At 38.1% G+C, this 23,725-nt stretch overlaps 1 long non-coding RNA gene across 1 annotated transcript; it reads left to right on the top strand.

The window, feature by feature from the left end:
- The first annotated feature begins 12 nt into the window (after positions 1-12).
- LOC118724684 lies at positions 13-21,000 on the top strand. Its single transcript, XR_004989676.1, has 3 exons — positions 13-23; positions 7,984-7,990; positions 20,766-21,000. It is a non-coding gene; the product is annotated as an uncharacterized LOC118724684 (long non-coding RNA).
- Positions 21,001-23,725: the final 2,725 nt, after the last annotated feature.

Below are 23,725 nucleotides of genomic sequence, written 5' to 3'. Positions count from 1 at the left end.
AAATCTGCACATAGATTAAGAGTGTCAAATATTTATTTAAATACATCTATCAAAGGCCCAATTGTGCAAATATTCAAGTTTCCAAAAAATATTATCAATCATGACGAAGTACAGGACTTCATTGACTCTAGACATGTGAGTGCTCCTGAGGCTGTTTGGAGACTTTTTGCAATGCAAAAGCATGACCAATCTCACGCAATCACAAGATTAACTATTCATTTGCCAAATAATGAGAATTTGTGGTTTCATATCTATGATTTTACTGAAGTTACAGATAGGCTAAAAGGCATAATTCAACTTCGATGGCTTGGTTCTTATTGAATAGAGAAGATTCCAACGCACGTAATTATTATTATTGGAAGATTCCACAACAGTATGTGTTTAATAATTCTTCGTGGAGAAAACATCAAAAGGATGGGAATAAAGTTTTAGGTAGACTGTTCACTGTGAGCTATAGAGAACCAGAACGATATTACCTTAGACTTTTGCTTCTGCATGTAAAAGGTGCAATAAGTTTTGCTGATCTGTGAACTGTAGGAAGTGTAATTTATGATACATTTAGTGAAGCTGCTAAACATAGAGAATTATTAATTGACGACACTATCTGGAAAGATACAATCAACAATGTGATCATCCTTAATATGCCCAAGCAACTCTGGCAACTTTTTGCATATATTTGCATGTTTGCATGTCCTTCTGATGCAAACAAATTATGGGATAAGAATAAAACTCATTTTATTGAAGATTTCTGTTGGAAATTACACTGAAGAGAAGGGGCCATGTGAACAGTGAAATGCATGCCCTTAACAAAATTCAAGAAGTATTCATATTGCATGGAATGAAATGTTCGCATTTCAAACTTCCAGACTACCCTTTATTAATGAATCCTATGAGTGACAACAGGCAGAGGTTTTGATAAATTCTCTGAACTATGAACAGTTGGCAGCCTTTCAGACTTTAACTTCCACCATCAAAGATCAATCTGTACACCCCATATGCTTTTTCTTAGATGATCCAGGTGGTAGTAGAAAAACATATCTTTATAAAGTTTTAATACATTATATTAGAGATCGTGGTGGTACTGTTTTACCCACAGCATCTGCAGGAATTGCTGCAAATTTACTTGTTGGTGGAAGAACCTCTCATTCCCAATATAAATTACCAATTTTATTAAATGAAACTTCAATTTCTAGACTTTATATAAAGAGTGAAATTACTAAAACCATTAAAAAGGCTCAACTTCTTATTATTGATGAATGCACCATGGCATCCAATCATGCTATAAACATCATAGATAGATTACTAAGAAAGATTGTGAATTTGAATGTTGCATTTGGCAAGAAAGTTCTCCTCGGAGGGGATTTTCAACAATGTCTCAGTGTTGTGTCCAATGCTATGCAATTAGCAGTAGTAAAAACAAGTACTTTAGTATTTGGGGATGTTTCAGAAATTTTCCTCTTAAAACAAATATGAGATCAGAGGATTCTGCTTATAATGAATGATGTAAAACTTGGAGATGGAAAACTTGATAGCAGTTTTTATTTAGGAATGGATATTATTGAAATCCCCCATGAAATTATTTGTAACAGATCTATTATTGAAACTACCTTTGGAAATAGTATATCTATAGATAATATTAAAAATATATCTAACGTGCAATTCTTTGTCCTAAAAATCATGATGTTCAAAAATTAAATGAAAAAATTTTGAACATACTCAATGGAAATTTCCACACCTATTTGAATGATGATTCCATTGATTCAATGGATGATGCCTCAAAGAAAAATTTTCCCATAGAATTTATTTGTTTTAAAAAATATATATATTTTATTGATTTTTTTACAGAGAGGGAGAGGGATAGGGAGTAAGACACATGGATCAGCTGCCTCCTGCACACTCCCTACTGGATATGTGCCTGCAACCAAGGTACATACCCTTGACTGGAATCAAACCTGGGACCCTTGAGTCCACTGGTTGACACTCTGTTCACTGCTCCAAACCGGTTAGGGCCTCATCGAATTTCTTAATAATATTACACCTTTGGGAATGTCATGTCATAAATTAAAATTGAAAGTAGGTGTAATCATCATGCTACTGAGATATCTTAATGGTATATGGGGCATTTGTAATGTTACTAGATTTATTATATATTTGTAATGTTACTAAATTTATTATTCAATGTAATTGAAGCTGAAGTATTGATAGGATCTGCAGAATGAGAGGTTGTTCTGATTCCAAGAATTTATCTGTCCTTGTCTGACACTGGCCTCCCATTTAAATTTATTCGAAGACAGTTTCCCATGATGCCAGCTTTTGCAATGACAATTAATAAATCACAAGAACAAACGCTAGACAGAGTAGGAATATTCCTACCTAAACCCATTTTCAGACATGGTCAGTTATATGTTGCTTTCTCTTGAGTTTGGAGAATGTGTGACATTAAAGTTGTAAATACTTCATCACAAGGGAAATTAGTCAAGCACTCTGAAAGTGTTTTTACTCTAAATGTGGCATACTGAGAGATATTAAAATAAGTTTAATTAATTTATCAGTCATTGTTTATATCAATGCTGTTTTTATATCATGTTTTTATTGTTTTTATATCATGTCTTTGTTACTATTATATCATGTTGTTATTATTTATTTATTAATAAATTATATATTATTATCATATACATTTTACTACTTTTCTTTAACCTCTGACACTTCTATTATAGAGAAAAGGTGAATAGCAAAATTAAAATATTTCTTCTAACTAATTTCCTTGCAATGTGCATAAATTTGTGCACCGGGCCTCTTGTGTAGAATAATTCCATTTAAACAATAGTTACTAAGCACATACTGTATATGAAATCTTCTGCAAGAATACTATCCTAGGTTTTTGTATTCTAAGTGTTATGAACAATATGTACAGGGATGGGAAAAAGGAGACTTAGATTGGTTCAAATGGAAACATACAAATCCCATATAATAAAAGCCTAATATGCAACTTGTCCCCTTGGGCAGTTGTTCAACTGGAATACAAGGAGTTCTACCGCTTGCTATGATGTGCGCTGACCACCAGGGGCAATGGATGTCAGTGATGTGGCACTAGCAGCGGCAGCAGTGGAGGCACTCCTGGCCCTGATGGTCTCCAACTAGAGCGGGACTGCATTGGGATTGTGGAGCAGATGAGTGGGGGCCTGAATTGTCCTGCTGATCACCCTGCAGAGACCAGTGAGGTGGTGGGGGCGGGGCTGCCACCTGGCTCCCAGGCACTGAGGGAGGTGGGCCGGGGAGCCTGGCCTTGATCAATCACCCTGCAGGAGGTTTGGTGGAGCATGCGAGGAAGCAGCACCAAGACATGGAGGGGTGCCAGGCGGGGCTGCGGGGTTTGCGAGGCTGGGGGTGTGAGCTGGGGCCTGATCCTGCAGGCCACCTGGAGGGACTCCACTGTGCATGTGCATGAATTCATGCACCAGACCTCTAGTTAATAAATAATAATGCAAGAATAAACTTTGTGTTTTGCATACTCACAACTGTAAACCGTCCTGTATATACAGGTATTTGAGAATTTAAGAGAAGGACAATAAAATTCATTCGAATAAGTTCTCATTCATAGTTTGGCTTTTGAGGTGTACTCTGCAGGAGGAACAGGATTATAATAGAGGGTGATGGGAGAACAAGTTGCTGCACAAATGAAGACCACAGGACAGAACATACTATTTTCTGAGAACAGTGTATGACCTACCTCTGGTTTGTATGTTCTTTAAATTTAAGAAGCCTTTGGATAGGGAGCCCATACCAAAGTGAAAAACAAAACAAAACAAAACAAAAAAAACACAAAGCAATAGCAAGGTGGCATGGAGCCATTTCCTCGAAAAACCATTATGCCTTAACAGAAACACTGATAGCCAGTGGGACCATTGGCAGCCTTTGAGCACCAACTAAGGTATGCTTTAGTTAGGTTAGAATAACGTATGTTGCAGGGTAACTTACAAAGACTTTCAGAGGTAGAGAGACCAACAGTTCACTCTAGCAATGTTCTGGAAAGAGTTAATAGAGAGATGACTTAGGATTGAAAGGGAGAAATGCAAAATTGAGGACAGATGAGAGAACACTTCATACAAACAATCTACAAGTGTTGAATACACTTTGAATGCCAAAGATGAGGGAAAGTTATATGTTAAAGAGAAAGTATTCCTAGGCTTTGAGGCTGAATAACTGTAGAAGAATGTGACATTAACAGAAAGAGGAGAATAAGAAGGATAAGTTGGTTTGTATGTTAAGAAGGTAATGAGTTCAGATGTGCACATATTAAACTTGAAATGCCAGCAAATATAAAAATGAACCTACTTAACAGGCAGTAGTAGGTTGATTAGTAGTTACAGAAAGGCTGAAAGTAGAGTACTAGAAATCATATATGCAGAGAAGATTATTGAAACCATAAAAATATCTGAAAAAACAAAGATGGTGGGGGTAGAAATAAAAATAATTAAGGAAAGAAACTTGAAGATTGCTAATTTTAAGAGAGAGTAGTAAAATAGAACAAAAGGTTGCACAGGAAGTGTGTGTGGGAAAATCACTTGTAGATTGTATGTCTGAAGTGTTCTCTCATCTGTCCTCAATTTTTCATTTCTCCCTTTCAATCCTAAGTTATCTCTTTATTGACTCTTTCCAGAACATTGCTAGAGTGAACTGTTGGTCTCTCCACCTCTGAAAGTCTTTGTAAGTTACTCTGCAACATATGTTATACTAACCCAGGTGTCGGCAACCTACGGCTCCAGAGCCACATGCGGCTCTTTTGAAGCTTTACTGCGGCCCCGACAACTGGCAAGCCTTTGTGAAAATGAAGGTAACGTCTTACAGCCTGATGTGCTGACACTGTGCACTGAGGTTCAGGAGCAAAAAGCCCATTAACCAGGTAAATTAAATATTTTAATTAGCCATTAATTTGCAAAAATATATTTTACATTGTTAAGTGAAAAAGTCCTTTTTTTCTTCAGATTGACAGCTAACTGCACGATCCGGTATATAGCATTAAGGTAAGAAACAATATATGCAGTGTTATATTTGTTTTAAATGTCGCAATGATTTTGCTGCTCCCAGGTTTTTTTTCCTTCGGAAACGGGTCCAAGTGGCTCTTTATGTCTTAAAGGTTGCAGACCCCTGTACTAACCTAACTAAAGCATACCTTAGTTAGTGCTCAAAGGCTGCCAATGCTTCTACTGGCTAGCAGTGTTTTTGTTAAGGCATAATGGTTTTTCGAGGAAATGGCTCCACGCCACCTTGCTATTGCTTTGTGTGTTTTTTTTTGTTTGTTTGTTTGTTTGTTTTTTTACAGGAAGTAGTAAATTAGAACAAAAGGTTGCACAGGAAGTAGCACATGCCACCAAGACAAGGAAACTGCCTTTACAAGTAAAAGTTACCATGACAAGCCTACCAAGGTTCAGGAAAATGGATGCTACTTCATTGAGGCTGGAATCAATTTTGGTAATCAAACACTATTACTACACTACTACTATAATTAAAGCTCTCTGATAAACTGAAATAATCTGTTTCCCCCCATTTTTCTAAAATATCACAGAGTATTGGTAATCCCAAGTAAACATGAATTTGTTATAGAACAAATACAACACTATTTACATGCTTCTATTTATTTGGTATCGTAGCCATGATTCTAAAAATACAGTTATACAAACAGTAATATGTACTTTTCCAGATATAAGTTAGAGAATTAATATTGGTAACTCAAGCTCTTTAGAGCCAATAATAAGTTAGGGAATATTTTTCATTGTTGTTAAATGAATTACAATGTAAATTAGCCCACATCCTACATAGAATTATAGATGTGAACTTGCTTTGTGAACACTGTAATCATAACTTCCCTGGTTTTAGTTCTTTTCTTCTGTTATACAAAGTAGGTGCTGAAGACACCTCTAAGGTACCTTCCTAACTATATATTCTAATATAGTTCTGAAATACCTGTTAAGTAATTAACTCTGTTAATATACAAAGGTGGACTTGTATATTAAGGTGGATTAAAGGAGGGAAAGCGACAAGATGAGGAATTATTAGTCTTGCATACATGTCAAGAAGAGTGTTTTAAATTCTAAGTACTTTATTGGAGAGAGGCTTCAGATAAATGTCAAGAGACAGGAAATATAACCTTGGATGCTCAGCCATGTTATTTTGCTCCAGGGAGTGACAGATTGGAATAGCAACATTTTCTTAAAACAATGTTGTTTCAAGAAAAATGTTAGGCAAAAACTGAGATCTTCTAGTGGGAAATATCCTGCAAATATTAACAAGAGATTATGAGAGTCCTAGCTGGTTTGGCTCAATGGATAGATCATTGGCCTGCGGACTGAAGGATCCCAGGTTTGATTCTGGCCAAGGGCACATGCCTGGGTTGCAGGCTCGATTCCCAGCCAATCAAGGGGTCTCTCTCATCATTGATGTTTCTATCTCTCTCTCCCTCTCCCTTCTGTTCTAAAAACCAATAAAATATATTTTAAAAAAAGAGATTATGAGAGCCCTGCAACCATTAAAAATTAGCCTGTAATTCTTTTTAAAAATAAATACACAGGTCTAGGTTCTTCACAGAGATACTTTCATTCTAAAGAGAGTGGACTAAATTCAACACTGAGGTACTTAGGAATCCTTAAATGAATCTCTGCCAGGAAGATGGATGGTTGACCAATTCCAGTACCATCATTAGCTATACGAGACCTCGAGATCATGGCCTGCATTTTAGAAATCTCTTGTGTCACAGCAGTTGTCAAAACTCACTTTGAAGTATGTCAAAGATGAATACGAGGGGGTGGAGTGGGAGAATCTATCATCTATTCTCTAACATGCTCAGTTATTTACAAAAATAGGTTAAACCAAGGCTGGATTTTTCCTTGGTTTCTAATTCTTAACTGCTGAAGTAGATTAAAAAAATAAAAAATAAAAAAAGACTACTCGCACTTGCTCATCAGAATAGTTAACAAATAATAAATAAATGCATTACTGGTTAAACTCACAATTTTTACTAAATACAGTACCTTTTCCATTTATAGAAAAACTTGAAATAGCTGATTGGCCTTAGTGACTGATATATTAGATTTAGCTAAGAATTAAGGCTAGATAAAATACTTTATTTTAATAACTCCATATTTAAAAAAAATTGTTTTACCATCTTGGGTAGTATTTTAAATAGTGAAAAGACTCATTCAGGATTTAATTTAGAGGCATATAAAAATAAACACTTTAGATTAAAAAGAGAATAAATACATTATGTAAAACTTGCTGATTAATTGAATGTCTTTAAATTCTTTTTCCCCTAACAATAAATTTAACATGATTTATCCTTTCTCCTGCTGCAAACTTTTAGAAACATATATTTAAAGGGATAAGGCAAGGCTGGAAGGACTGCACTCTGCTGGTGGACAGGTATCCTATTAAACCTTTCTAGAGGACAATTTAACAATTTGTATTAAAATCATTAAAAAATAAATTTGACTAATAATTTCACTTTCTTTTCTTCTTTTTTAAAAAATATATTTTATTGATTTTGTACAGAGAGGAAGAGAGAAGGATACAGAGTTAGAAACATCAATGAGAGAGAGTCATCGATCAGCTGCCTCTTGCACACCCCCTGCTGGGGATATGCCCGCAACCAAGGTACATGCCCTTGACCGGAATCGATCCCGGGACCTTTCAGTCCCCAAGCCGACGCTCTATCCATTGAGCCAAACCGGTTTCGGCTAATTTCACTTTCTTAAGAAAATAATCATAGCTATAGAAAACACCATATATTAAAAATCTTAGGTGGTGTCTTGACCTTGCACAATGCCCTCGTGCGGTGTCATCACAAGATGGCAGCCACAAGATAGCCACCACAAGATGGCTGTCACAAGATGGCTACCACAAGATGGCTGCACACACAGTGGAGGAAGGGCCCAGTGGTCGCTCTGCATGGTGAGGCCTGAAGGTCCTGTGGCTCTGCGTGGTGTGGAGGAGGCTGGTCCTGGCATCTCTGCCATCTTGCGCAAAGGAGGCAGGTCGAGGCAAAGGAGGGCAGTTGTGGATGATCAGGCTAGCAGGGGAGGGAAGTTTTGGGCAATCAGGCTGGCAGGCAGAAGGGGTTAGGGGCAATCGGGCAGACAGGCAGGCGAGTAGTTAGGAGTCAGCGATCCCAGATTGTGAGAGGGATACCGACTGCCGGTTTAGGCCCTATCCCTGTGGAATCAGGCCTAGCCTGGAAGGGGTCCAGAATTGGAGAGGGTGCAGGCTGGGTTGAGGGACACCGCCCCCCCCCCCCCCCACACACACACACATACACACTAATTTCATGCACCGGACCTCTAGTTCTACTATAAAAGGGTTTCTTGAAATTATGTTCATACTAGAGGTCCAATACACGAAGATTCGTGCAAGAATAGGCCTTCCTTCCCCTGGCTCCCAGAAGCTCCTTCGTTATCGCCCAGAGCCACCTTTCCACTTTCGTTCTGGCACTGAACTGTCTTTCTGTCTTAGCTCTGGCTGGAGCTGCCTTCCGTCTCTTGCCTTGTTGCGTCAATTTGCATATTTCCTCCTTATTGGCTGTTGGTGCCGTCATGTTTGTCACAGTTATAGTCAATTTGCATATTCTTTCTTTATCACATAGGAATACAAATACACAAATAAGATAAAATAAATATCTGATAAAATATTACTTAAATGATAAATCTGGTGTTATACACCCAAATACTAGACTATTTTGCCATCATTATAAATGTTGTATAGTATTCTTTTTTTTTAATTTAATAAATATTGATCAGATTAATATAATTGTTTCTCCTTTTTCCCCCCCGCATAGTTCTCTTCCACCTGGTTCCCACCCCACCCTCTAGCCTTACCTCTCTCCCCATTGTCCTCATTCATAGGTGTATAATTTTAGTCCGATCTCTTCCTGTACTCCCCACAGCCCTTTCCCCCTGATAATTATCAATCCACTCCCTTTCTTTGCCCCTGATTCTATTATATTCATCAATTTATTCTGTTCTTCAGATTTTTACTTCACTTGATTTTTAGATTCTCTTGTTGATCATAATTTTTATCTTTACTTTTTTTCTTCTTCCTCTTCTTAAAGGATAGCTTTCAGCATTTCATATAATACTGGTTTGGTGGTGATGAACTCCTTTAGCTTTCTCTTATCTGTTAAGCTCTTTATCTGCCCGTCAATTCTGAATGATAACTTTGCTGGGTAGAGTAATCTTGGTTGTAGGTTCTTGCTATTCATCACTTTGAACATTTCTTGCCATTCTCATCTGGCCTGCATAGTTTCTGTTGAAAAATCAGCTGACAATCATATGGGTGCTCCCTTATTGATAACTGTTTTTCTCTTATTGCTTGTATGATTCTCTTTGTCTTTTGCCCTTGGCATTTTAATTATGATGTCTATTGATGTGGTCCTATTTCGATTCCTTTTGTTTAGGGTTCTGTGTGCTTCCTGGGCTTGTAAGTCTATTTCTTTCACCAGGTGGGGGAAGTTTTCGATCATTATTTCTTCAAATAGGTTTTCAGTATCTTGCTCTCTCTCTTCTTCTGGTACCCCCATAATTTGGATATTGGTACACTTGAAGTTTTCCCAGAGGCTCCTTACACTATCTTTAACTTTCTGAATTCTCTTCTCTTCTTGCTTCTTTGAAAGAGTATTCTTTGCTCTTTGTATTCCAAATCTTTGACTTAATTCTTGCATTTCTCTAGCCTGCTGTTGGGTCTCTGTATAATATTTTTTATTTTAGTCAGTGCACATTTAATTTCTAGTTGGTCCTTTTTCATATCCTCGAGGGTCTCATTAAATGTATTGGCCTTTTCTAGGAAATTCTTGAAAAACCTTATAACAGTGGTTTTGAACTCTATATCCAGTCTTTTGTTCTCCTCCATTTCTTTCATTTGAGATCTCTTTCCTTGTCTCTGCATTTTCACTGCTTCCCTGAGGTGGTAGGGTGGCTTTGTGTACTTGGTGTCCTATATGGCCCGGTGGGTTAGCCTCCTCAGTTACCTGAGGTGGACACTCTTGGTGCTCCCCTTTGTGGACTGTATGTACAGCTTTGTTGTAGTTAAGTCTTGATTGTTGTTGGTATCACTGTGAGGAATTGACCTCCAGGCCAATTGGATGTATCAGTTGTGTCTACACCGGGATACCTTCTGTATTGGAAGACAGTCTTATGGGATCAGACTTGCAAAATTGCAAAAGCCTGAGCTCAGCTTGGATGGGGCAGAGTCTTAGGGCTGAGCCGCCAGTCTTGGCTTTCCCTCAGCCCTACCCTTGTGCTCACGCCTCAGACCTCTGCCTTCCAAAGATCCCCCAAGTTTCTGGACCTGATAGTCCAGATTCCCTTATAAGAGCATGGGTGCCTCAGGGGTTCGCCTGGAACTGGGTTTCAGTGCTCAGTGCAGTCGGACTGGGATTCAGTGCATTTAGGAGCTTCCCACTCCTTCCACTATGGAAAGGCTGTGGCAACCTCCATAGTCAGACCTCTCTGTGTTCACTCACGGGCACACGCGCCTCCTGAACCTTGCCTATTGTGGCTCCCCCAAGTTTCCGTGTCTCTGTATACCTTTCTCTATAGTCCAGACTCCCCCGTATGAGCCTGGGTCCACAGGGTTTCATCTGGAGCTGGGGTTCAGTGCAGTCAGAACTGGGGTTCAGTGCAGTTGGGGGCTTCCTTTCCCCTCCCGCCAGCCAGGCACTCGGACGCCCTTCCTCTCTGTGCACACCTCTCCCTACCTCAGCACTTCGTGACGCCTCTGATCCGTGAGTTTTTCTTTCCTTCTAGGTGTATAATTTCCACTCAGCCAGATTTCCTGTGGTTTTGGATGATGTCTGTTCTGTCTTTTATTTGTTGTTTTGAAATTGTTCACCTCACACAACAATCTCAAAACAACTAAAAGACGGAATGGACATCATCAAAAACCATAGGAAAGCTGGCTGAATGGGAAATCTACAACCAGAAAGAAGGAGAGAGGCTCATGGATCAGGGAAGCTGCAAAACTCTGAGGTAGCGAGACGCGTGCGCAGAGAGGAAGGGCGGCCGAGTGCCTGGCTGGCGGGAGGGGAAAGGAAGCCCCCAACTGCACTGAATCCCACAGCCAATTGGTACAGCTGATCCTCACAGCCAATTGGTCTGGAGGTCAATTCCTCACAGTGATACCAACAACTATCAAGACTTAACTACAACAAGGCTGTACTTGCAGTCCAAAAAAGGAGCACCGAGAGTGTCTACCTCAGGTTACTGGGGAAGCTGACCCACTGTGCCATTAGGGAATCTAGTACACAACGAAACCCTACCAATTCAGGGAAGCAGTGAAAATGTGAAGACAAAGAGGCAGGCCACAAATGAAAGAAATGGAGGAGAACAGACTACTGGATATAGAATTAAAAACCATGATTATAAGGTTTTTCAAGGATTTCCTAGAAAAGACTGAAAGATTTAATGAGACCCTCGAAAATATGAAAAAGGACCAACTAGAAATTAAACATACACCGACAGAAATAAAAAATATTATACAGAGACCCAATAGCAGACTAGAGGAATGCAAGAAGCAAGTCAAAGATTTGAAATACAAAGAAGCAAAAAACACTCAACTGGAAAAGCAAAAAGAAAAAAGAATCCAAAATGTTGAAGATAATGTAAGAAGCCTCTAGGACTTTAAGTGTGTTAATATCTGAATTATTGGGGTGCTAGAAGGAGAGAGAGAGAGCAAGATACTGAAAACCTATTTGAAGAAATAATGACCAAAAATTTCCCCCACCTAGTGAAAGAAATAGACTTACAGGAGATTGTTGTGTGAGGCAGTAGTTTAGGCACTTAACTAGGCTGCCATCTTGTTTTTTTCTCTGTTGTATAGTATTCTTAAAAGAGGGAACATGTTTATGATACATTAAATTTATTTAAGAGCAAACTATTTATTACAGTTTTATACTTGAATATAATACATTTTATTATTTCATATATTTTAAGAATATTACAGTGTTATTTCAGTTTTATAAAAATATTTATATATTTCACACATGCACACATAGAGTATAGTTTGACAAGATTTCGTGAGAGACACTATCAGTCACTTCATATTGTGGGTAAAAGTAATTCACTCTGGAACACAGTTTCTTGTGTGAAATGCTGATACTCTAATTCTATTACTTTTTTAATTACCGAAAGTAATTTTATAAAAAGATGCTTTCCCTTTCTACCATTTGGTCAGAAAATGGTAACATAATTTTTTTTTAAAAGCAACATAAGAGCCTTTTTTCTCTTTATATAGCATTTCTAAAGATATATATTTACTGGGATTCCCTTACATCTCCCAAAAGATAATTAATTGTTATATCATCATAAATCCATTAATTAAACATATTGTACTTCTTATGCTTATTGAAACTCAAATTGTTTTATGTTTAGCCAGTGGGAAACTCTTCAAGTTAATACCTAATTTCTTTTGACATGATCCTAAAAAGTCTCTGAAAGCTCCCTTGCTACCTGGTACAACAAGTTTCCAAACTCATTTTGTACATTTTCAGCCATTCATGTAGAATCAGACATTTCTCCTTTTCTCTTATGTTTTAAAGTATTTCAAGACACAATTTGGTCACCAGAAATATTCTTTGTTACTTGATTAGTCATTGTTTCCAGGCCTTTTTGGTGGATATATATACAGGGTGGGGCAAAAGTAGGTTTATAATTTGCATAAGGAAAAATAATACAATAATTAATAAGTAAAATAATACAAAAATAAACTCTGTTTCACATGCCCACAACTGTAAACCAACTTTCCCCCTACTTTGTGTTATAATTATATATACATGTATGTGTGTGTGTGTGTGTGTGTGTGTGTGTGTTATGTATAAACTAGAGGCATGGTGCATAAAATTCATGCACTGTGTGTGGGGAGGGTGTCCCCTCAGCCTGTGCCCTCTTGCAGTCTGGGACCCCTCGGGGGATGTAACCTGTCTGCATTTAGTAATTTGAGATTCTGCTGTGAATAATAAAAAAGAGAAAACTAACAGTGGTTCATGCAGCATGTTTCATTATTCACTCTCTTTCCTGTAGACAAAGGCCAGAGATAAGTAAACCAGGGTTGGGAGTCTGACTCTGCTCAGCATTGTTGAAGACTCAGGTTCCTAGTTCATACTGCTTTGTCAACTCTAGATTGTGACCCCTGTCCTGGTTGGCTTCTACTACTGAAGTAAGGAGGAAGGAACATTTAAGTGGGGGCAAAGATGTGTGACAGTTGTCTGTTAAGATAGGATTCAGGAAGCTACCACTAATACTCTGACTCATAGCACATTGCCTAGGATTTAGTCACATGCCCACTCATGACTACAGAGTAGACTGGGACATGTTGCCTTTATTCTAGTGGCCTTTTGCCCAGCTAAAATTTTTATGGAAAATGATAAGATGGATAGTTGGGGACCACTAGAATTTGTGTTACTCTGTGGTAGGAAATTTTACTTCAAAGAAATTATTTTTTCTAGATAAATAAAAGTGTAACATTGATTGCATTAAAACACATGCATTAAAATGACCCATACTCAAAGATTAACAGGTCAACTCTTTTAAATATTGTTCCTTCCCCACATAGTTCTTATATAGGCATGGTTTTTATATTTAGTAGACAGACACAATTGTTTCCTTTTCATTTTGTGTTAAAAATAAGTATTTTTCTATGATGTTCTTGTATCCTCATAACGTTAATGGCTTTATATTTATTATAATAAATATTCTCATGCATATTAAGTTTTTCTCATTTTTTTCTCATTATTTTTCTTCTTTATCTACAATATCTTCCCTCCAAAAGTGAGATAATTAGGTTAAAGAGTACAAACATCTTATATGTCTTAAAATACACTGAAAAATTATTTTTCTAAAATAAATTTATTAATTTATTTACTTCTATAAATTATGTACAAGAGCTTGTTTGATTACCAAATTTATTCATTTTATTGGATTAACAAGGGACATTACTTATTTCAATGTGTTCTTTTGATAATAGCAGAGTTGAACATTGTAATAGAGATATCTTACTTTGCTAACTTTAATTCAAATTGTTTGTATCCTTTAAAATATTTTAGTGGTATTTTAAAATTTGTATAAGCTTTTTATGCAGTGTATATGTATATAAATGGGCTATATTGCCAGCTAGGTTGACTATACATACACATGAGCTAGAGATACAACACAATATAACTTATATGTTGAAACACTGTGGGAAAAAGACAAAAAAACTATTTTGGAACTTAAATGACTCTGACATGGTCATGTCTGATCACTGACTTCTGTAGACAAGGGCATCAAGATGTATAGGGCCACTGGATGTCAATGCATGTTGTAAAGATTATTCTCGAAGTAGATTTTGTTATCTGTTTGGTACACACTGCATTGTGAAGGCAGCACACCCTCAGACTGCGTTTTGTGAGGTCCAGTCTGAGAGTTATTAGATCACCTTGCTTATCTTTATAACCTTTCTTCTCATGTGTAAATATTTTTTGTGAGCAATCGCATGGCAGTAATGGAGATTCCGATGTAGAGCACCTGATGGGTGATCATCCATGGATTTTGTTCCAGGCATGTGTGAGTTTCAAGACACTGCCAAACACCTTCTGCAGCTGTGCCATGATACCATTCCCATCTGCTGTGCCAGAGTTCAATGGTGAGCTGGTCATGTTTGCTTCCTGAGGTGTGATAGCCTGGGTTTCTGTTGTCTGCATTGGAGAAGATGAAATATACCTTCTTTCAGGACAGTCTGCGTGTGTGGGCTGGCATTATAGGAGCAGAGGTAGAGACCTAAGATGATATTGGAACACTGTTGACCTTAGGTGGAGCTAGCTGGTTTACTCTTTAATAATATGCTGGTTTTCAAATCATTAAGCCAACCTGATGTTAAACACAGCAACAATAAACACAACAACATCAGACTGGGCTGCAATGATTCAACTTAGCTCATAAAGCGTGTTCTTCTGAAAGGTGGCAAAGTATCCATCAGTCCCCATGAGTTATTTGAGCAATCTTGGCCCTAGCACATGTTTGTGACTTCACTCGTTGTTGAGTAATTGTAGGGTAGATTATATATATATATATATATATATATATATATATATATATATATATATATTAATACGTAAAATTTGCTGCAAATATTTATCTGAAACTGTTTTTCCTCTTTTTTAAATAAAATTATTATTATTATCACTATACATATATATTGCATATTATAAGTCTATCTTTTTACATAGCTCTTTTATGCATAAGAAGTTTATGTATAGTATAATGTTATACATTGTGAAGCATGATCTAAGTTTATTCTCTAAATTCTTTAGTAGTTATGACACACCATTTAAAAATAGATCTTCCCTTTATTTATTTATTTATTTATTTATTTATTTATTTATTTTTGATGGTGTTGTAGGTCACTTTTATTGACTCTGTAAATTTCTGTATTGAAAAATGAAATTTAATAAGTTTGCTTTAAAAAGCTTCACTAGAGAGGAATTTAACTACACCACAGTATTCTTTTTTTTTTAAATATATTTTTATTTTATTTTATTTTTTTAAATAAATTTTTAATGTTCATATTATTACAAATGTTCCTTTCCCCCCCCTTCTCACCCCACCCTCTGCCCTTTCCCCACCCCCCATTGTCCTCATCCATAGGTGCACAGTTTATGTTCAGTCTCTTCCCACATCCTCCTCTCCCCTTTTCCCCAAGAATAAACAGTTCACTCCCCTTCCATACCTCTGATTCTATTATGTTCAACAGTTAATATTGTTCATCAGATTTTTTTTTTAATTTCCTTGGTTTTTAGATTCACTTGTTGATAGTTACGTATTTGTTGTTCATAATTTTTATCTTTATTTACTTTCTCTTCTGAAAGAACCCCCTTCAGCAATTCATATATTGATAATTCTGGTTTGGTGGTGATGAACTCCTTTAGCTTTTTTTTATTAGTGAAGCTCTTTATCTGACCTTCGAATCTGAGTGATAGCTTTGCTGGATAGATTATCTTTGGCTGTAGGTTCTTGCTATTCATCACCTTGAATATTTCTTGCCATTCCCATCTGGCCTGCATGGTTTCTGTTGAGAAATCAGCTGACAATCGTATAGGTGCTCCTTTATAGGTAACTACCTTCTTTGCTCTTGCTTCTTTTAATATTCTCTCTTTGTCTTTTGCTCTTGGAATTTTAATTATGATTTGTCTTGGTGTGGTCCTCTTTGGATTCCTTTTGTTTTGAGTTCTGTGCACTTCCTGGGCTTGTAAGTCTAATTCTTTCATCAGGTGGGGGAAGTTTTCTGTCACTATTTCTTTCAGTATGTTTTCGATATCTTGCTCTCTCTCATCTTCTGGGACCCCCATAATTCTGATGTTGGTTCGCTTGAAGTTGTCCCAGAGGTTTCTTACATTATCTTCAACTTTCTGGATTCTCTGGCCTTCTTGCGTCTGCGGAGGAGTGTCTTCTGGCTCTTTATGTTCCAAATCTTTGACTTGATTCTTGAGATCTTCCATTCTGTTTTTAGGACTCCATAAAATATTATTTATTTCAGACAATGTATTCTTTATTTCTTGTTGACCCCTTATTATTTCTAGTTGATCCCTTTTCATATCCTCATAGGTCTTGTTTATTTTATCGGCCTTTTCTAGGAGATTCTTGAACAACCTTATAAGTGTGGTTTTGAACTCTATATCCAGTCGCTTTTTGTCCTCCATTTCTTTCGTTTGTGATCTATTTGTTTTAGGCATTTTCGCAGGCAGCTTTCCTGATGGGGCGGGGTTTCAGGGTGGAGCCTACAGCCTTGGCTTCAGTCAGCCCTGCCCTATGCGACTCCTGAGACTCAGGGTCCTTCAGTACTTGTTGCGAGCGCCTCTGAGAAAAAGGTGCCCTTGATTTTCGCCTGCTGCCAAACTGTCTATGCTCTCCCCCAATGAGTCCGGTATTGGGGTTCAGTTCAGTTGGTAGTGGGATTGGAGGTGGCGTTCAGAGCAGTCTGGAGCCCCTGTCTCCTTCCCGTCAGGGCAATCCCGCTGCACAGCCGGCCGGCCCTTCTCTGCGCACAGTGTGCGGTTTCTGGGACCTCCTTTTGCCGCTTCCCCGGAGTCCAGCCTTACAGCCTGGCTCCCTTTGGATGAGCCTGGGTCCCTGAGGTCTGGCCTAGAACGGGGGTTCAGAGCAGTTGGGGGCCCAGCACAGTCGGAGTGTTTATCTCCTTCCCGCTTGGGACCGCCAGTCAGGCACTCGGCCTCCCTCCTCTCTGGCTCTGTCCTCTCCGCGCACAGCGTGTCTCCGTACCTTGGGCTTTTACAGCTCCTCTGCGCTTCCTTCTGGTTTTCTCCTTGCTTCTTGTTGTAGAATTTCCAATCAGTCGACTTTCCTGTAGTTCTGGGTAATGTCCATTTTATATTTTAGTTGTATTTTATTGAAATTGTTGTGTGCGGCTGCGGCTAGTTGCCTACCCGGGCAGCCATCTTGGATTCTCTCAGATCTTCCCTTTAGATTTATGATATAACATAAATTAATAATATATATGTGCACACATATATGTATACAAATGTAACCTGAATAATCCTTTTGTTTGATTTCTGTTTTTGCAATAATGATGTTTTAAAATGTTTCTCAAAGATGAATAATGTTAGCTCTTGTGTTACGTACTATAACTTTTCTTTTAAATAATATTTGTGATAAATTTATCAATTTTTGAGGTTATTTATTTTTTAATGGGGTATCATTACAGAGGATAAAAAACTACCTATAAAACTAGCTTTGGCCAAATTTCAGGAATTGTAAATGAGTACAGAGGCGTAGTGGTAAAGCAGTCCTATTCAACACCCCCTCCCTGCACCTAACTCAGCAGCAGTACCTGTGGACAATACCCCCAGAATATTTCTATTCACAGGTGCTGGAGGGAGGCTTAAACTCAAATATCTGTCTATTGTTATGAGGTTAGCTTCACAGTTACCTGATTACCTCTCATCACCCATTTTTTTGGAGGTGGAAGTGACTTCTAAGAAAACCATTTTTCTCCAACTTCACTCTCCAAACTTTACATTCTTTACCTTGGCATATGACTTGGCAAACAACCACTAGTAACTTTTCTATCACTGTTCTAGAGCCCAAGAAAAGATCAAGGGAGTAAGAAAAGCAGGAGGGATCTTTGACAGAGACTCTGACCTAGAAAGACACATGGCAGAGAGAGGGGGAAAATAATTAGGAGAGAATGACTGAAATGATTCAGTTATGTGGCAGTTCTCTTTCCATTTCCCTTCATGTTTAAGGGGAAATGGCACCTGAGCATTTAATGTATGTTCCTTTGAGTTATGCTAGTCTTTTTTAACATCTCATGCCCTGTACCAAACCAAAATACCATTGTCTGACGTAAAATTATAGACTTATTGCTCACTGTAATAAGTCTATTTACATGCAAGTTTGCCTGCTTTGAAATGAGAATAAAGAAAACCAATAGAGAAAATTTATATAAATTTATTTATTTTAAGCAATCATAGTTTGAGATGAGTTTCTTTGAAGTTGCAAGTTGAAATTTTATTCTCTACATTATCCAGGTTTGCAGCTTACATCAAATAGTTTTTGAGCGTCACAATTCCCTTTGTACATTTATAGGCTCAATAAAAGTAATGACACTATATTGCTTTTAAAGTAGTTATCTTATTTTCTTATATATCTTTTTTGCATAAAATTTAAGTACAATAGAAGGAAAGGTTGATTATTTTGGCTATTTGATCCCTAAACTTATCCAATAAAAAAAAAAAGCTAAAGACCTGATTTATTATAAAATTTTGCAAAATTCAGCTAACAAGCTCACCCTTTTTCTTCCTTCATATTCTGTCAAAACGATTTAGAGAAATAAAAGTTTAAAAGAACAGTCAAAATATATGTCAAATGTCAATGAAAAGCAAATGCTAGAGGATATATCTCTTACCCAAGGATATATTTATTTTAATAAACTTTATTTTCTGATTAGTTTTCTCTTGAACACTGATAAAATACACAAAATCAACCTTCCGGGTTTTCTAACATTTGCTGTGACTATGTGGTTCAACCCATTAGCAAACAGGCAGCACGTAGCACGCCCACACTCCACTGGAGGAAGGAATCACAATTCCACAGTTTGGTTCCCAGCACTGCCTTGCAGGGCTGCTATCATAATGAGTTTCTGGCTCTTGACACATCGGCAGAAGTCTCTTATGTTGACTTCTCAAAGGGAAAGCAGTGAAACGCTAGCTGAAAGAACAATTATATCACTAATAACACAAAGGCTGGAGAATTGCTCCCAATACTCTCATGTAAGTGACTGGTAGTGTGTCTCTTTTCCCCTCAAATAATGATTTCTTTTTTCCCCCAGAAGACTGGTGCAGATTTGTACAAACTAGAACATAGGAAGAAAGAAACTGAGGTACTATGCATTACTTATTTAAAGCATTGTTTAACTAGTGTCTTAAAAACAAAACAAAAAACAACAACAACAACAAAAAAACAGAGGAAAATAAATGGCCAGTCCAAGAATTTACTCAGTCATAAATTTCTGCTACAAAACCTTTTTATGGATAAGGTATTTAGTTTTTTAGAAACCTGTGTTACTAAAAACTATTATGAAAATAAACCAGTTAAAGGACATAATCTTATCATATACAAGGGAATAAGGCATATTCAATTTATGTTGTGTTGGGAAAATAAGCCTCCACAAAATGGTTGAGCAACCAGAAGAGCCTAAAGTTACCTCATGTGCTACCCCAGTGCTCTGGAGACGTATGGCATCAGCCCCTCACTGGGTCTCCTTCCTACCAGGGGCAGTGTGACTCAGGAGAAACTGCACTGGCTCAACTAAATCTGCTAAACCTGGGGATGTGTTGCAGCCTCTCACTCCTCTGTGTCCCTGGATTACATTTCTGTGTCTTCCTATGGCAAGATTTTAAAAAGTGATACCAATATCTACCTTGCAAGGGCATTGTGAAGATCTGAGATAATGTATAGAAAATATTCACCATATTGGTCTTAAAAGTGTGGGAATTCAATAACTAGTAGCTATTCTTGTTCTTCCCTCTTTTATCTATTTTTTTTATTTATTTATTATTTTTTTGGTACACATCATGTGTGGCAAATACAGGGAGGGCCCAAAGTAGGTTTATAGTTGTGAGTGTGTGAAAAAGAGTTTATCTTTGTGTTATCATTTATTAATTATTGTATTATTTTTCATTTGAACATCTGTGAATCTACTTTTATCCCAATCTGCATATCTTATTTGTATTTGCATTTCCACTCCCATCCTCTTTCCACACCTCTGGAAAATACTGTTAACTGACTATGGCACTCTATTCTACTGTGTTTGGAGAGTCTTAGAATCTAATTACCTTTCATAACACAGCATCTCTCTCAGCCAATTTCTAAGAGATGCTGTGTTATGTACTCTTTTTGGTAGGTGTTACAATTTTCTGTACACATACATGCAAGATACGTGCTTTTTTTTTTTTTTTCATTGTGTCTCAATCCTGGCATTTAAATTTTTTTTCACTTTTTATGATTATAGATTTAAAAATTTCTTCTTATATAGTTTTTTGATGATTTATACTATTTATTAGGATAAGAGATTAAAGCAAAATGGACACATAAGATCAACATACAAACAATTATATTCTTTTCCTTTTTTTTTTTTTTTTGTCTGAGAGCCCTGAGCTCCCCAGGAGTCCCCAGCTAGCCTGTGCCTGTCCTCCTCCCTTCCACCACCAGGTAGCTGTCCCCTCTCACCAGCCAGCAGGAGCCCCTGCCAGGGGACAAGTCCTCTGTGGGCAGGGGCTGAAGGGGAATCCATGGTGTCTGCTGCCTGCTTTGTCCCTCCCTCTGTGGGAAGATCTTGGATTCCAAAAATGCTCACAAGCACTGCTGTCCTGGTGGTGGGATGTGCTGTTCCTCCTCTCTGTGCACTGAGCATCCTCCTGGGCCAAGATCACTTCCCTGGTCACATAGGCCAGAGGTGGAGTCTGTTCTCAGGTTCCTCCCTATTCTCTCTTTATTCATGCCTCCCCTTTTCTTTCCTCTACATTTTCTTTTTCTTTTTCTTCTTCTTTTTTTTATTTTTTTCAATTGATTTTTTATTTTTATTTATTTTTATTTTTATTTTTTTTAATAAATTTTTATTGTTTATATTATTACAAATGTTCCTTTTTCCCCCCTCCATTGCTCTCCTCCACCCCACCCTCTGCCCTTTCCCCACCTCCCATTGTCCTCATCCATAGGTGCACAGTTTATGTTCAGTCTCTTCCCACATCCCCCTCTCCCCTTTTCCCCAAGAATCATCAGTTCACTCCCCTTCCATACCTCTGATTCTATTATATACAACAGTTAATATTGTTCATCAGTTTGTGTTTTTTTTTAATTTCCTTGATTTTTAGATTCACTTGTTGATAGTTACATATTTGTTGTTCATAATTTTTATCTTTATTTACTTTCTCTTCTGAAAGAACCCCCTTCAGCAATTCATATAATTCTGGTTTGGTGGTGATGAACTTCTTTAGCTTATTTTTTATTAGTGAAGCTCTTTATCTGGCCTTCGATTCTGAGTGATAGCTTTGCCAGGTAGATTATCTTTGGCTGTAGGTTTTACTATTCATCACCTTGAATATTTCTTGCCATTCCTGTCTGGCCTGCATTTTCTGTTGAGAAATCAGCTGACAATTTATAGGTGCTCCTTTATAGGTAACTACCTGCTTTGCTCTTGCTGCTTTTAATATTCTCTCTTTGTCTTTTGCTCTTGGAATTTTAATTATGATTTGTCTTGGTGTGGTCCTCTTTGGATTCCTTTTGTTTTGAGTTCTGTGCACTTCCTGGACTTGTAAGTCTAATTCTTTCGCCAGATGGGGAAGTTTTCTGTCACTATTTCTTTCAGTATGTTTTCGATATCTTGCTCTCTCTCATCTTCTGGGACCCCCATAATTCTGATGTTGGATCGCCTGAAGTTGTCTCAGTGGTTTCTTACATTATCTTCAATTTTCTGGATTCTCTTGCCTTCTTGCTTCTGCGGAGAAGTGTCTTCTGGCTCTTTATGTTCCAAATCTTCGACTTGATTCTTGCGATCTTCCATTCTGTTTTTAGGACTCTGTATAATATTTTTTATTTCAGACAATGTATTCTTTATTTCTTGTTGATCCCTTATCAGTTCTTGTTGATTCCTTATTAATTCTAGTTGATCCCTTTTCATATCCTCATATGTCTTATCGACCTTTTCTAGGAAATTCTTGAAAAACCTTATAAGCATAGATTTGAACTCTATATCCAGTTACTTTCTGTCCTCCATTTCTTTCATTTGTGATCTAATACGCTGTCTCCGCATTTTCGCAGCTTCCCTGATGGGGCGGGGTTTCAGCGTGGAGCCTACAGCCTTGGCGTCCTTCAGCCCTGCCCTATGCGATTCCTGAGTCTCAGTAATCCCTAGGGTCCTTCAGTACTCACTGCAAACACCTCTGAGAGAAAGGTGCCCTTGGTTTTCACCTGTTACCAAACAGTCTAGGCTCTCCCCCAATGAGCCCAGAACTGGGGTTCAGTTCAGTTGGAAGTGGGATTGGAGGTGGTGTTCAGAGCAGTCTGGAGCTTTTATCTCCTTCCTGCCAGGGCAATCCCGCTGCACAGTCAACCGTCCCTTCTCTGCATGCAATGTGCACGCCTCCAGGACCTCCTTTTGCTGCTCCCTTGGGGTTCTGCCTTACAGCCCAGATCCCTATGGATGAGCCTGGGTCCCCAGGGTCTGGCCTAGTACTGGGGTTCAGAGCAGTTGGAACTGGGGCCCAGCACAGTCGGAACTTTTATCTCCTTCCTGCTAGGGTATGCCAGCCAGGCACTCAGCCGCCCCGCCCTTCCTCTCCGGCTCCGGCTCCGTCCTCTCCGCGCTCCGTGTGTCTCCGTACCTTAGGCTTTTACAGCTCCTCTGCTCTTCCTTCTGGTTTTCTCCTTGCTTCTCATTGTAGAATTTCCAGTCAGTCGACTTTCCTGTAGTTCTGGGTAATGTCCATTTTATATTTTAGTTGTATTTTATTGAAATTGTTGTGTGCGGCTGCGGCTAGGTGTTTACCTGTGCAGCCATCTTGGATTCTCCTGCTGCTTTTTTTAATTGTATTTACTTTATCAGGGTCACATTGGTTAAAAAAAATTATGTAGGCTTCAGTCATACAATTCTACAATACATCATCTGTATATTGTTCCCCATGTGTATTTTGTTTTATTTCTTCCATCACCATTTATCCCCTCTATGCCCTATTATACCTCCACCTTCCCCCCTCTCTCCCACCCCCACGTCACAATCACCGCACTTTTGTCCATGTTCATGAGTTCTCTCTCTCTCTCTCTCTCTCTCTCTCTCTCTCTCTCTCTCTCTCTCTCTCTCTCTCTCTGTCTTTCATAGCTTAATTTTGGGCAATGCTGAAAGAATAAAGTAAGTGGGAATTAATTTGTGCTATCAATGTTTTAAAAGTAATTTTCTTTGCAGTATGAAAAGGTGCCTAACTCTCACCTGGTTTGTCTCCACTTATTTCACAAAGAGATCAGAATCCAAATGGCAAAAAGTCCTCAACACTCTGTTCTTGCTTTCCTGTGCTTAGAAAGTCTAGAATCAAGTGTGCTTATAGGAACTGCCCCCATTAGGGAATGGGGAGTGCATGCCGTGTCCAGCACAAGGCCTTTGTTGCCTCAGAAAGGGTGATTACAGTTAGTTCCAACCC

The sequence above is a fragment of the Pipistrellus kuhlii genome, unplaced genomic scaffold (assembly GCF_014108245.1).
Source record: "Pipistrellus kuhlii isolate mPipKuh1 unplaced genomic scaffold, mPipKuh1.p scaffold_m20_p_2, whole genome shotgun sequence".
In the NCBI taxonomy this organism is placed as follows: domain Eukaryota; kingdom Metazoa; phylum Chordata; class Mammalia; order Chiroptera; family Vespertilionidae; genus Pipistrellus; species Pipistrellus kuhlii.
This window is presented reverse-complemented; position numbering and strand designations above follow the sequence as displayed.